The sequence below is a fragment of the Triturus cristatus genome, chromosome 11, assembly GCF_964204655.1.
Source record: "Triturus cristatus chromosome 11, aTriCri1.1, whole genome shotgun sequence".
Taxonomy (NCBI): domain Eukaryota; kingdom Metazoa; phylum Chordata; class Amphibia; order Caudata; family Salamandridae; genus Triturus; species Triturus cristatus.
The window spans coordinates 936,252,185-936,266,377 of record NC_140594.1 but is presented as its reverse complement, the minus strand read 5'-3'; the positions used below and the strand labels follow the sequence as shown (position 1 = coordinate 936,266,377).

General features: G+C 36.8%; 1 long non-coding RNA gene across 1 annotated transcript in view; it reads right to left on the bottom strand.

The window, feature by feature from the left end:
• Positions 1-14,193, bottom strand: part of LOC146785655 (uncharacterized) — a 55,118-nt gene that overhangs the window by 21,563 nt on the left and 19,362 nt on the right. The window contains exons 36-63 of the long non-coding RNA XR_014970721.1: positions 14,066-14,188; positions 13,555-13,677; positions 13,043-13,165; positions 12,531-12,654; positions 12,023-12,141; positions 11,511-11,633; positions 11,000-11,122; positions 10,489-10,611; positions 9,981-10,099; positions 9,473-9,591; positions 8,965-9,083; positions 8,456-8,609; positions 7,947-8,100; positions 7,439-7,557; positions 6,931-7,049; positions 6,420-6,542; positions 5,908-6,030; positions 5,401-5,519; positions 4,893-5,011; positions 4,385-4,503; positions 3,877-3,995; positions 3,368-3,521; positions 2,859-3,012; positions 2,351-2,469; positions 1,843-1,961; positions 1,332-1,454; positions 820-942; positions 313-431 (exon numbers count right to left, since the gene is read on the bottom strand). This is a non-coding gene — a long non-coding RNA (uncharacterized LOC146785655). The remainder of the gene's footprint in view (positions 1-312; positions 432-819; positions 943-1,331; positions 1,455-1,842; positions 1,962-2,350; positions 2,470-2,858; positions 3,013-3,367; positions 3,522-3,876; positions 3,996-4,384; positions 4,504-4,892; positions 5,012-5,400; positions 5,520-5,907; positions 6,031-6,419; positions 6,543-6,930; positions 7,050-7,438; positions 7,558-7,946; positions 8,101-8,455; positions 8,610-8,964; positions 9,084-9,472; positions 9,592-9,980; positions 10,100-10,488; positions 10,612-10,999; positions 11,123-11,510; positions 11,634-12,022; positions 12,142-12,530; positions 12,655-13,042; positions 13,166-13,554; positions 13,678-14,065; positions 14,189-14,193) is intronic.

The window sequence follows — 14,193 nt, the reverse complement described above, 5'->3', positions numbered from 1 at the left end:
ACAGATCAATACTATGGAGTCTTTTATTGTGAAAATCAACAGCTCATTAGAAATTCAAATCTCAATTTTAGTTTTTAACCTCACATACTTCTCTGCAACATTGCTAGTTCCAGGATATAAAGCAGGCTTTAGTAGCGTTGGAGGCAGCCAGGCTTTTATGAACTATCATGACCAACACAATGTGATCCATATTACTCTCATCTTGACAGAAATTATGTTCAGGCACAGTCTCCCACTATAAGGTAGTGAGGACATGCTGATGCTGTGAGCGTCTTTTTAATGCATAAAGGAATTATTGTGAGTTTTACTTGCCTTATAAATTGGTAAAATGATCCCGTATGCCGGAAGACTTCCTTTTTTTTTTCTTCAGTCTCGGCAATTCAGAGAAACTAGGTTGTGAAACACTGCCACCTCTGGTCATTCAGTATAATCTGCAGATGGAAAAGTCCACTGTTAGCACATTTTCTATAAGCAATACAAAAAAATCTTGATTTTTAGAAAGCGTAAACAGATCAATACTATGGAGTCTTTTATTGTGAAAATCAACAGCTCATTAGAAATTCAAATCTCAATTTTAGTTTTTAACCTCACATACTTCTCTGCAACATTGCTAGTTCCAGGATATAAAGCAGGCTTTAGCAGCATTGGAGGCAGCCAGGCTTTTATGAGCTATCATGACCAACACAATGTGATCCATATTACTTTCATCTTGACAGAAATTATGTTCAGGCACAGTCTCCCACTGTAAGGTAGTGAGGACATGCTGATGCTGTGAGCGTCTTTTTAATGCATAAAGGAATTATTGTGAGTTTTACTTGCCTTATAAATTGGTAAAATGATGCCGTATGCCGGAAGACTTCCTTTTTTTTTTTGTTCTTCAGTCTCGGCAATTCAGAGAAACTCGGTTGTGAAACACTGCCACCTCTGGTCATTCAGTATAATCTGTAGATGGAAAAGTCCACTGTTAGCACATTTTCTATAAGCAATACAAAAAAAATCTTGATTTTTAGAAAGCGTAAACAGATCAATACTATGGAGTCTTTTATTGTGAAAATCAACAGCTCATTAGAAAATCAAATCTCAATTTTAGTTTTTAACCTCACATACTTCTCTGCAACATTGCTAGTTCCAGGATATAAAGCAGGCTTTAGTAGCGTTGGAGGCAGCCAGACTTTTATGAACTATCATGACCAACACAATGTGATCCATATTACTCTCATCTTGATAGAAATTATGTTCAGGCACAGTCTCCCACTGTAAGGTAGTGAGGACATGCTGATGCTGTGAGCGTCTTTTTAATGCATAAAGGAATTATTGTGAGTTTTACTTGCCTTGCATATTGGTAAAATGATGCCGTATGCCGGAAGACTTCCTTTTTTTTTTTTTTCTTCAGTCTCGGCAATTCAGAGAAACTCGGTTGTGAAACACTGCCACCTCTGGTCATTCAGTATAATCTGTAGATGGAAAAGTCCACTGTTAGCACATTTTCTATAAGCAATACAAAAAAATCTTGATTTTTAGAAAGGGTAAACAGATCAATACTATGGAGTCTTTTATTGTGAAAATCAACAGCTCATTAGAAAATCAAATCTCAATTTTAGTTTTTAACCTCACATACTTCTCTGCAACATTGCTAGCTCCAGGATATAAAGCAGGCTTTAGTAGCATTGGAGGCAGCCAGGCTTTTATGAGCTATCATGACCAACACAATGTGATCCATATTACTTTCATCTTGACAGAAATTATGTTCAGGCACAGTCTCCCACTGTAAGGTAGTGAGGACATGCTGATGCTGTGAGCGTCTTTTTAATGCATAAAGGAATTATTGTGAGTTTTACTTGCCTTATAAATTGGTAAAATGATCCCGTATGCCGGAAGACTTCCTTTTTTTTTTCTTCAGTCTCGGCAATTCAGAGAAACTAGGTTGTGAAACACTGCCACCTCTGGTCATTCAGTATAATCTGCAGATGGAAAAGTCCACTGTTAGCACATTTTCTATAAGCAATACAAAAAAAATCTTGATGATTAGAAAGCGTAAACAGATCAATACTATGGAGTCTTTTATTGTGAAAATCAACAGCTCATTAGAAATTCAAATCTCAATTTTAGTTTTTAACCTCACATACTTCTCTGCAACATTGCTAGTTCCAGGATATAAAGCAGGCTTTAGTAGCGTTGGAGGCAGCCAGGCTTTTATGAACTATCATGACCAACACAATGTGATCCATATTACTCTCATCTTGACAGAAATTATGTTCAGGCACAGTCTCCCACTATAAGGTAGTGAGGACATGCTGATGCTGTGAGCGTCTTTTTAATGCATAAAGGAATTATTGTGAGTTTTACTTGCCTTATAAATTGGTAAAATGATCCCGTATGCCGGAAGACTTCCTTTTTTTTTTCTTCAGTCTCGGCAATTCAGAGAAACTAGGTTGTGAAACACTGCCACCTCTGGTCATTCAGTATAATCTGCAGATGGAAAAGTCCACTGTTAGCACATTTTCTATAAGCAATACAAAAAAAATCTTGATTTTTAGAAAGCGTAAACAGATCAATACTATGGAGTCTTTTATTGTGAAAATCAACAGCTCATTAGAAATTCAAATCTCAATTTTAGTTTTTAACCTCACATACTTCTCTGCAACATTGCTAGTTCCAGGATATAAAGCAGGCTTTAGTAGCGTTGGAGGCAGCCAGACTTTTATGAACTATCATGACCAACACAATGTGATCCATATTACTCTCATCTTGACAGAAATTATGTTCAGGCACAGTCTCCCACTGTAAGGTAGTGAGGACATGCTGATGCTGTGAGCGTCTTTTTAATGCATAAAGGAATTATTGTGAGTTTTACATGCCTTGCATATTGGTAAAATGATGCCGTATGCCGGAAGACTTCCTTTTTTTTTTTCTTCAGTCTCGTCAATTCAGAGAAACTCGGTTGTGAAACACTGCCACCTCTGGTCATTCAGTATAATTTGCAGATGGAAAAGTCCACTGTTAGCACATTTTCTATAAGCAATACAAAAAAAATCTTGATTTTTAGAAAGCGTAAACAGATCAATACTATGGAGTCTTTTATTGTGAAAATCAACAGCTCATTAGAAAATCAAATCTCAATTTTAGTTTTTAACCTCACATACTTCTCTGCAACATTGCTAGTTCCAGGATATAAAGCAGGCTTTAGTAGCGTTGGAGGCAGCCAGACTTTTATGAACTATCATGACCAACACAATGTGATCCATATTACTCTCATCTTGACAGAAATTATGTTCAGGCACAGTCTCCCACTGTAAGGTAGTGAGGACATGCTGATGCTGTGAGCGTCTTTTTAATGCATAAAGGAATTATTGTGAGTTTTACTTGCCTTGCATATTGGTAAAATGATGCCGTATGCCGGAAGACTTCCTTTTTTTTTTTCTTCAGTCTCGTCAATTCAGAGAAACTCGGTTGTGAAACACTGCCACCTCTGGTCATTCAGTATAATTTGCAGATGGAAAAGTCCACTGTTAGCACATTTTCTATAAGCAATACAAAAAAAATCTTGATTTTTAGAAAGCGTAAACAGATCAATACTATGGAGTCTTTTATTGTGAAAATCAACAGCTCATTAGAAATTCAAATCTCAATTTTAGTTTTTAACCTCACATACTTCTCTGCAACATTGCTAGTTCCAGGATATAAAGCAGGCTTTAGTAGCGTTGGAGGCAGCCAGGCTTTTATGAACTATCATGACCAACACAATGTGATCCATATTACTCTCATCTTGACAGAAATTATGTTCAGGCACAGTCTCCCACTATAAGGTAGTGAGGACATGCTGATGCTGTGAGCGTCTTTTTAATGCATAAAGGAATTATTGTGAGTTTTACTTGCCTTATAAATTGGTAAAATGATCCCGTATGCCGGAAGACTTCCTTTTTTTTTTCTTCAGTCTCGGCAATTCAGAGAAACTAGGTTGTGAAACACTGCCACCTCTGGTCATTCAGTATAATCTGCAGATGGAAAAGTCCACTGTTAGCACATTTTCTATAAGCAATACAAAAAAAATCTTGATTTTTAGAAAGCGTAAACAGATCAATACTATGGAGTCTTTTATTGTGAAAATCAACAGCTCATTAGAAAATCAAATCTCAATTTTAGTTTTTAACCTCACATACTTCTCTGCAACATTGCTAGCTCCAGGATATAAAGCAGGCTTTAGTAGCATTGGAGGCAGCCAGGCTTTTATGAGCTATCATGACCAACACAATGTGATCCATATTACTTTCATCTTGACAGAAATTATGTTCAGGCTCAGTCTCCCACTGTAAGGTAGTGAGGACATGCTGATGCTGTGAGCGTCTTTTTAATGCATAAAGGAATTATTGTGAGTTTTACTTGCCTTATAAATTGGTAAAATGATCCCGTATGCCGGAAGACTTCCTTTTTTTTTTCTTCAGTCTCGGCAATTCAGAGAAACTAGGTTGTGAAACACTGCCACCTCTGGTCATTCAGTATAATCTGCAGATGGAAAAGTCCACTGTTAGCACATTTTCTATAAGCAATACAAAAAAAATCTTGATGATTAGAAAGCGTAAACAGATCAATACTATGGAGTCTTTTATTGTGAAAATCAACAGCTCATTAGAAATTCAAATCTCAATTTTAGTTTTTAACCTCACATACTTCTCTGCAACATTGCTAGTTCCAGGATATAAAGCAGGCTTTAGTAGCGTTGGAGGCAGCCAGGCTTTTATGAACTATCATGACCAACACAATGTGATCCATATTACTCTCATCTTGACAGAAATTATGTTCAGGCACAGTCTCCCACTATAAGGTAGTGAGGACATGCTGATGCTGTGAGCGTCTTTTTAATGCATAAAGGAATTATTGTGAGTTTTACTTGCCTTATAAATTGGTAAAATGATCCCGTATGCCGGAAGACTTCCTTTTTTTTTTCTTCAGTCTCGGCAATTCAGAGAAACTAGGTTGTGAAACACTGCCACCTCTGGTCATTCAGTATAATCTGCAGATGGAAAAGTCCACTGTTAGCACATTTTCTATAAGCAATACAAAAAAAATCTTGATTTTTAGAAAGCGTAAACAGATCAATACTATGGAGTCTTTTATTGTGAAAATCAACAGCTCATTAGAAATTCAAATCTCAATTTTAGTTTTTAACCTCACATACTTCTCTGCAACATTGCTAGTTCCAGGATATAAAGCAGGCTTTAGTAGCGTTGGAGGCAGCCAGGCTTTTATGAACTATCATGACCAACACAATGTGATCCATATTACTCTCATCTTGACAGAAATTATGTTCAGGCACAGTCTCCCACTATAAGGTAGTGAGGACATGCTGATGCTGTGAGCGTCTTTTTAATGCATAAAGGAATTATTGTGAGTTTTACTTGCCTTATAAATTGGTAAAATGATCCCGTATGCCGGAAGACTTCCTTTTTTTTTTCTTCAGTCTCGGCAATTCAGAGAAACTAGGTTGTGAAACACTGCCACCTCTGGTCATTCAGTATAATCTGCAGATGGAAAAGTCCACTGTTAGCACATTTTCTATAAGCAATACAAAAAAATCTTGATTTTTAGAAAGCGTAAACAGATCAATACTATGGAGTCTTTTATTGTGAAAATCAACAGCTCATTAGAAATTCAAATCTCAATTTTAGTTTTTAACCTCACATACTTCTCTGCAACATTGCTAGTTCCAGGATATAAAGCAGGCTTTAGCAGCATTGGAGGCAGCCAGGCTTTTATGAGCTATCATGACCAACACAATGTGATCCATATTACTTTCATCTTGACAGAAATTATGTTCAGGCACAGTCTCCCACTGTAAGGTAGTGAGGACATGCTGATGCTGTGAGCGTCTTTTTAATGCATAAAGGAATTATTGTGAGTTTTACTTGCCTTATAAATTGGTAAAATGATGCCGTATGCCGGAAGACTTCCTTTTTTTTTTTGTTCTTCAGTCTCGGCAATTCAGAGAAACTCGGTTGTGAAACACTGCCACCTCTGGTCATTCAGTATAATCTGTAGATGGAAAAGTCCACTGTTAGCACATTTTCTATAAGCAATACAAAAAAAATCTTGATTTTTAGAAAGCGTAAACAGATCAATACTATGGAGTCTTTTATTGTGAAAATCAACAGCTCATTAGAAAATCAAATCTCAATTTTAGTTTTTAACCTCACATACTTCTCTGCAACATTGCTAGTTCCAGGATATAAAGCAGGCTTTAGTAGCGTTGGAGGCAGCCAGACTTTTATGAACTATCATGACCAACACAATGTGATCCATATTACTCTCATCTTGATAGAAATTATGTTCAGGCACAGTCTCCCACTGTAAGGTAGTGAGGACATGCTGATGCTGTGAGCGTCTTTTTAATGCATAAAGGAATTATTGTGAGTTTTACTTGCCTTGCATATTGGTAAAATGATGCCGTATGCCGGAAGACTTCCTTTTTTTTTTTTTTCTTCAGTCTCGGCAATTCAGAGAAACTCGGTTGTGAAACACTGCCACCTCTGGTCATTCAGTATAATCTGTAGATGGAAAAGTCCACTGTTAGCACATTTTCTATAAGCAATACAAAAAAATCTTGATTTTTAGAAAGGGTAAACAGATCAATACTATGGAGTCTTTTATTGTGAAAATCAACAGCTCATTAGAAAATCAAATCTCAATTTTAGTTTTTAACCTCACATACTTCTCTGCAACATTGCTAGCTCCAGGATATAAAGCAGGCTTTAGTAGCATTGGAGGCAGCCAGGCTTTTATGAGCTATCATGACCAACACAATGTGATCCATATTACTTTCATCTTGACAGAAATTATGTTCAGGCACAGTCTCCCACTGTAAGGTAGTGAGGACATGCTGATGCTGTGAGCGTCTTTTTAATGCATAAAGGAATTATTGTGAGTTTTACTTGCCTTATAAATTGGTAAAATGATCCCGTATGCCGGAAGACTTCCTTTTTTTTTTCTTCAGTCTCGGCAATTCAGAGAAACTAGGTTGTGAAACACTGCCACCTCTGGTCATTCAGTATAATCTGCAGATGGAAAAGTCCACTGTTAGCACATTTTCTATAAGCAATACAAAAAAAATCTTGATGATTAGAAAGCGTAAACAGATCAATACTATGGAGTCTTTTATTGTGAAAATCAACAGCTCATTAGAAATTCAAATCTCAATTTTAGTTTTTAACCTCACATACTTCTCTGCAACATTGCTAGTTCCAGGATATAAAGCAGGCTTTAGTAGCGTTGGAGGCAGCCAGGCTTTTATGAACTATCATGACCAACACAATGTGATCCATATTACTCTCATCTTGACAGAAATTATGTTCAGGCACAGTCTCCCACTATAAGGTAGTGAGGACATGCTGATGCTGTGAGCGTCTTTTTAATGCATAAAGGAATTATTGTGAGTTTTACTTGCCTTATAAATTGGTAAAATGATCCCGTATGCCGGAAGACTTCCTTTTTTTTTTCTTCAGTCTCGGCAATTCAGAGAAACTAGGTTGTGAAACACTGCCACCTCTGGTCATTCAGTATAATCTGCAGATGGAAAAGTCCACTGTTAGCACATTTTCTATAAGCAATACAAAAAAAATCTTGATTTTTAGAAAGCGTAAACAGATCAATACTATGGAGTCTTTTATTGTGAAAATCAACAGCTCATTAGAAATTCAAATCTCAATTTTAGTTTTTAACCTCACATACTTCTCTGCAACATTGCTAGTTCCAGGATATAAAGCAGGCTTTAGTAGCGTTGGAGGCAGCCAGACTTTTATGAACTATCATGACCAACACAATGTGATCCATATTACTCTCATCTTGACAGAAATTATGTTCAGGCACAGTCTCCCACTGTAAGGTAGTGAGGACATGCTGATGCTGTGAGCGTCTTTTTAATGCATAAAGGAATTATTGTGAGTTTTACATGCCTTGCATATTGGTAAAATGATGCCGTATGCCGGAAGACTTCCTTTTTTTTTTTCTTCAGTCTCGTCAATTCAGAGAAACTCGGTTGTGAAACACTGCCACCTCTGGTCATTCAGTATAATTTGCAGATGGAAAAGTCCACTGTTAGCACATTTTCTATAAGCAATACAAAAAAAATCTTGATTTTTAGAAAGCGTAAACAGATCAATACTATGGAGTCTTTTATTGTGAAAATCAACAGCTCATTAGAAAATCAAATCTCAATTTTAGTTTTTAACCTCACATACTTCTCTGCAACATTGCTAGTTCCAGGATATAAAGCAGGCTTTAGTAGCGTTGGAGGCAGCCAGACTTTTATGAACTATCATGACCAACACAATGTGATCCATATTACTCTCATCTTGACAGAAATTATGTTCAGGCACAGTCTCCCACTGTAAGGTAGTGAGGACATGCTGATGCTGTGAGCGTCTTTTTAATGCATAAAGGAATTATTGTGAGTTTTACTTGCCTTGCATATTGGTAAAATGATGCCGTATGCCGGAAGACTTCCTTTTTTTTTTTCTTCAGTCTCGTCAATTCAGAGAAACTCGGTTGTGAAACACTGCCACCTCTGGTCATTCAGTATAATTTGCAGATGGAAAAGTCCACTGTTAGCACATTTTCTATAAGCAATACAAAAAAAATCTTGATTTTTAGAAAGCGTAAACAGATCAATACTATGGAGTCTTTTATTGTGAAAATCAACAGCTCATTAGAAATTCAAATCTCAATTTTAGTTTTTAACCTCACATACTTCTCTGCAACATTGCTAGTTCCAGGATATAAAGCAGGCTTTAGTAGCGTTGGAGGCAGCCAGGCTTTTATGAACTATCATGACCAACACAATGTGATCCATATTACTCTCATCTTGACAGAAATTATGTTCAGGCACAGTCTCCCACTATAAGGTAGTGAGGACATGCTGATGCTGTGAGCGTCTTTTTAATGCATAAAGGAATTATTGTGAGTTTTACTTGCCTTATAAATTGGTAAAATGATCCCGTATGCCGGAAGACTTCCTTTTTTTTTTCTTCAGTCTCGGCAATTCAGAGAAACTAGGTTGTGAAACACTGCCACCTCTGGTCATTCAGTATAATCTGCAGATGGAAAAGTCCACTGTTAGCACATTTTCTATAAGCAATACAAAAAAAATCTTGATTTTTAGAAAGCGTAAACAGATCAATACTATGGAGTCTTTTATTGTGAAAATCAACAGCTCATTAGAAAATCAAATCTCAATTTTAGTTTTTAACCTCACATACTTCTCTGCAACATTGCTAGCTCCAGGATATAAAGCAGGCTTTAGTAGCATTGGAGGCAGCCAGGCTTTTATGAGCTCTCATGACCAACACAATGTGATCCATATTACTTTCATCTTGACAGAAATTATGTTCAGGCTCAGTCTCCCACTGTAAGGTAGTGAGGACATGCTGATGCTGTGAGCGTCTTTTTAATGCATAAAGGAATTATTGTGAGTTTTACTTGCCTTATAAATTGGTAAAATGATCCCGTATGCCGGAAGACTTCCTTTTTTTTTTCTTCAGTCTCGGCAATTCAGAGAAACTAGGTTGTGAAACACTGCCACCTCTGGTCATTCAGTATAATCTGCAGATGGAAAAGTCCACTGTTAGCACATTTTCTATAAGCAATACAAAAAAAATCTTGATGATTAGAAAGCGTAAACAGATCAATACTATGGAGTCTTTTATTGTGAAAATCAACAGCTCATTAGAAATTCAAATCTCAATTTTAGTTTTTAACCTCACATACTTCTCTGCAACATTGCTAGTTCCAGGATATAAAGCAGGCTTTAGTAGCGTTGGAGGCAGCCAGGCTTTTATGAACTATCATGACCAACACAATGTGATCCATATTACTCTCATCTTGACAGAAATTATGTTCAGGCACAGTCTCCCACTATAAGGTAGTGAGGACATGCTGATGCTGTGAGCGTCTTTTTAATGCATAAAGGAATTATTGTGAGTTTTACTTGCCTTATAAATTGGTAAAATGATCCCGTATGCCGGAAGACTTCCTTTTTTTTTTCTTCAGTCTCGGCAATTCAGAGAAACTAGGTTGTGAAACACTGCCACCTCTGGTCATTCAGTATAATCTGCAGATGGAAAAGTCCACTGTTAGCACATTTTCTATAAGCAATACAAAAAAAATCTTGATTTTTAGAAAGCGTAAACAGATCAATACTATGGAGTCTTTTATTGTGAAAATCAACAGCTCATTAGAAAATCAAATCTCAATTTTAGTTTTTAACCTCACATACTTCTCTGCAACATTGCTAGTTCCAGGATATAAAGCAGGCTTTAGTAGCGTTGGAGGCAGCCAGACTTTTATGAACTATCATGACCAACACAATGTGATCCATATTACTCTCATCTTGATAGAAATTATGTTCAGGCACAGTCTCCCACTGTAAGGTAGTGAGGACATGCTGATGCTGTGAGCGTCTTTTTAATGCATAAAGGAATTATTGTGAGTTTTACTTGCCTTGCATATTGGTAAAATGATGCCGTATGCCGGAAGACTTCCTTTTTTTTTTTTTTCTTCAGTCTCGGCAATTCAGAGAAACTCGGTTGTGAAACACTGCCACCTCTGGTCATTCAGTATAATCTGTAGATGGAAAAGTCCACTGTTAGCACATTTTCTATAAGCAATACAAAAAAATCTTGATTTTTAGAAAGGGTAAACAGATCAATACTATGGAGTCTTTTATTGTGAAAATCAACAGCTCATTAGAAAATCAAATCTCAATTTTAGTTTTTAACCTCACATACTTCTCTGCAACATTGCTAGTTCCAGGATATAAAGCAGGCTTTAGTAGCGTTGGAGGCAGCCAGGCTTTTATGAACTATCATGACCAACACAATGTGATCCATATTACTCTCATCTTGACAGAAATTATGTTCAGGCACAGTCTCCCACTATAAGGTAGTGAGGACATGCTGATGCTGTGAGCGTCTTTTTAATGCATAAAGGAATTATTGTGAGTTTTACTTGCCTTGCATATTGGTAAAATGATGCCGTATGCCGGAAGACTTCCTTTTTTTTTTTTTTCTTCAGTCTCGGCAATTCAGAGAAACTCGGTTGTGAAACACTGCCACCTCTGGTCATTCAGTATAATCTGTAGATGGAAAAGTCCACTGTTAGCACATTTTCTATAAGCAATACAAAAAAATCTTGATTTTTAGAAAGGGTAAACAGATCAATACTATGGAGTCTTTTATTGTGAAAATCAACAGCTCATTAGAAAATCAAATCTCAATTTTAGTTTTTAACCTCACATACTTCTCTGCAACATTGCTAGTTCCAGGATATAAAGCAGGCTTTAGTAGCGTTGGAGGCAGCCAGGCTTTTATGAACTATCATGACCAACACAATGTGATCCATATTACTCTCATCTTGACAGAAATTATGTTCAGGCACAGTCTCCCACTATAAGGTAGTGAGGACATGCTGATGCTGTGAGCGTCTTTTTAATGCATAAAGGAATTATTGTGAGTTTTACTTGCCTTATAAATTGGTAAAATGATGCCGTATGCCGGAAGACTTCCTTTTTTTTTTTGTTCTTCAGTCTCGGCAATTCAGAGAAACTCGGTTGTGAAACACTGCCACCTCTGGTCATTCAGTATAATCTGTAGATGGAAAAGTCCACTGTTAGCACATTTTCTATAAGCAATACAAAAAAAATCTTGATTTTTAGAAAGCGTAAACAGATCAATACTATGGAGTCTTTTATTGTGAAAATCAACAGCTCATTAGAAATTCAAATCTCAATTTTAGTTTTTAACCTCACATACTTCTCTGCAACATTGCTAGTTCCAGGATATAAAGCAGGCTTTAGTAGCGTTGGAGGCAGCCAGGCTTTTATGAACTATCATGACCAACACAATGTGATCCATATTACTCTCATCTTGACAGAAATTATGTTCAGGCACAGTCTCCCACTATAAGGTAGTGAGGACATGCTGATGCTGTGAGCGTCTTTTTAATGCATAAAGGAATTATTGTGAGTTTTACTTGCCTTATAAATTGGTAAAATGATCCCGTATGCCGGAAGACTTCCTTTTTTTTTTCTTCAGTCTCGGCAATTCAGAGAAACTAGGTTGTGAAACACTGCCACCTCTGGTCATTCAGTATAATCTGCAGATGGAAAAGTCCACTGTTAGCACATTTTCTATAAGCAATACAAAAAAAATCTTGATTTTTAGAAAGCGTAAACAGATCAATACTATGGAGTCTTTTATTGTGAAAATCAACAGCTCATTAGAAAATCAAATCTCAATTTTAGTTTTTAACCTCACATACTTCTCTGCAACATTGCTAGCTCCAGGATATAAAGCAGGCTTTAGTAGCGTTGGAGGCAGCCAGGCTTTTATGAACTATCATGACCAACACAATGTGATCCATATTACTTTCATCTTGACAGAAATTATGTTCAGGCACAGTCTCCCACTGTAAGGTAGTGAGGACATGCTGATGCTGTGAGCGTCTTTTTAATGCATAAAGGAATTATTGTGAGTTTTACTTGCCTTATAAATTGGTAAAATGATGCCGTATGCCGGAAGACTTCCTTTTTTTTTTTTGTTCTTCAGTCTCGGCAATTCAGAGAAACTCGGTTGTGAAACACTGCCACCTCTGGTCATTCAGTATAATCTGTAGATGGAAAAGTCCACTGTTAGCACATTTTCTATAAGCAATACAAAAAAATCTTGATTTTTAGAAAGGGTAAACAGATCAATACTATGGAGTCTTTTATTGTGAAAATCAACAGCTCATTAGAAAATCAAATCTCAATTTTAGTTTTTAACCTCACATACTTCTCTGCAACATTGCTAGCTCCAGGATATAAAGCAGGCTTTAGCAGCATTGGAGGCAGCCAGGCTTTTATGAGCTATCATGACCAACACAATGTGATCCATATTACTTTCATCTTGACAGAAATTATGTTCAGGCACAGTCTCCCACTGTAAGGTAGTGAGGACATGCTGATGCTGTGAGCGTCTTTTTAATGCATAAAGGAATTATTGTGAGTTTTACTTGCCTTATAAATTGGTAAAATGATGCCGTATGCCGGAAGACTTCCTTTTTTTTTTTGTTCTTCAGTCTCGGCAATTCAGAGAAACTCGGTTGTGAAACACTGCCACCTCTGGTCATTCAGTATAATCTGTAGATGGAAAAGTCCACTGTTAGCACATTTTCTATAAGCAATACAAAAAAAATCTTGATTTTTAGAAAGCGTAAACAGATCAATACTATGGAGTCTTTTATTGTGAAAATCAACAGCTCATTAGAAAATCAAATCTCAATTTTAGTTTTTAACCTCACATACTTCTCTGCAACATTGCTAGTTCCAGGATATAAAGCAGGCTTTAGTAGCGTTGGAGGCAGCCAGGCTTTTATGAACTATCATGACCAACACAATGTGATCCATATTACTCTCATCTTGACAGAAATTATGTTCAGGCACAGTCTCCCACTATAAGGTAGTGAGGACATGCTGATGCTGTGAGCGTCTTTTTAATGCATAAAGGAATTATTGTGAGTTTTACTTGCCTTGCATATTGGTAAAATGATGCCGTATGCCGGAAGACTTCCTTTTTTTTTTTTTTCTTCAGTCTCGGCAATTCAGAGAAACTCGGTTGTGAAACACTGCCACCTCTGGTCATTCAGTATAATCTGTAGATGGAAAAGTCCACTGTTAGCACATTTTCTATAAGCAATACAAAAAAATCTTGATTTTTAGAAAGGGTAAACAGATCAATACTATGGAGTCTTTTATTGTGAAAATCAACAGCTCATTAGAAAATCAAATCTCAATTTTAGTTTTTAACCTCACATACTTCTCTGCAACATTGCTAGTTCCAGGATATAAAGCAGGCTTTAGTAGCGTTGGAGGCAGCCAGGCTTTTATGAACTATCATGACCAACACAATGTGATCCATATTACTCTCATCTTGACAGAAATTATGTTCAGGCACAGTCTCCCACTATAAGGTAGTGAGGACATGCTGATGCTGTGAGCGTCTTTTTAATGCATAAAGGAATTATTGTGAGTTTTACTTGCCTTATAAATTGGTAAAATGATGCCGTATGCCGGAAGACTTCCTTTTTTTTTTTGTTCTTCAGTCTCGGCAATTCAGAGAAACTCGGTTGTGAAACACTGCCACCTCTGGTCATTCAGTATAATCTGTA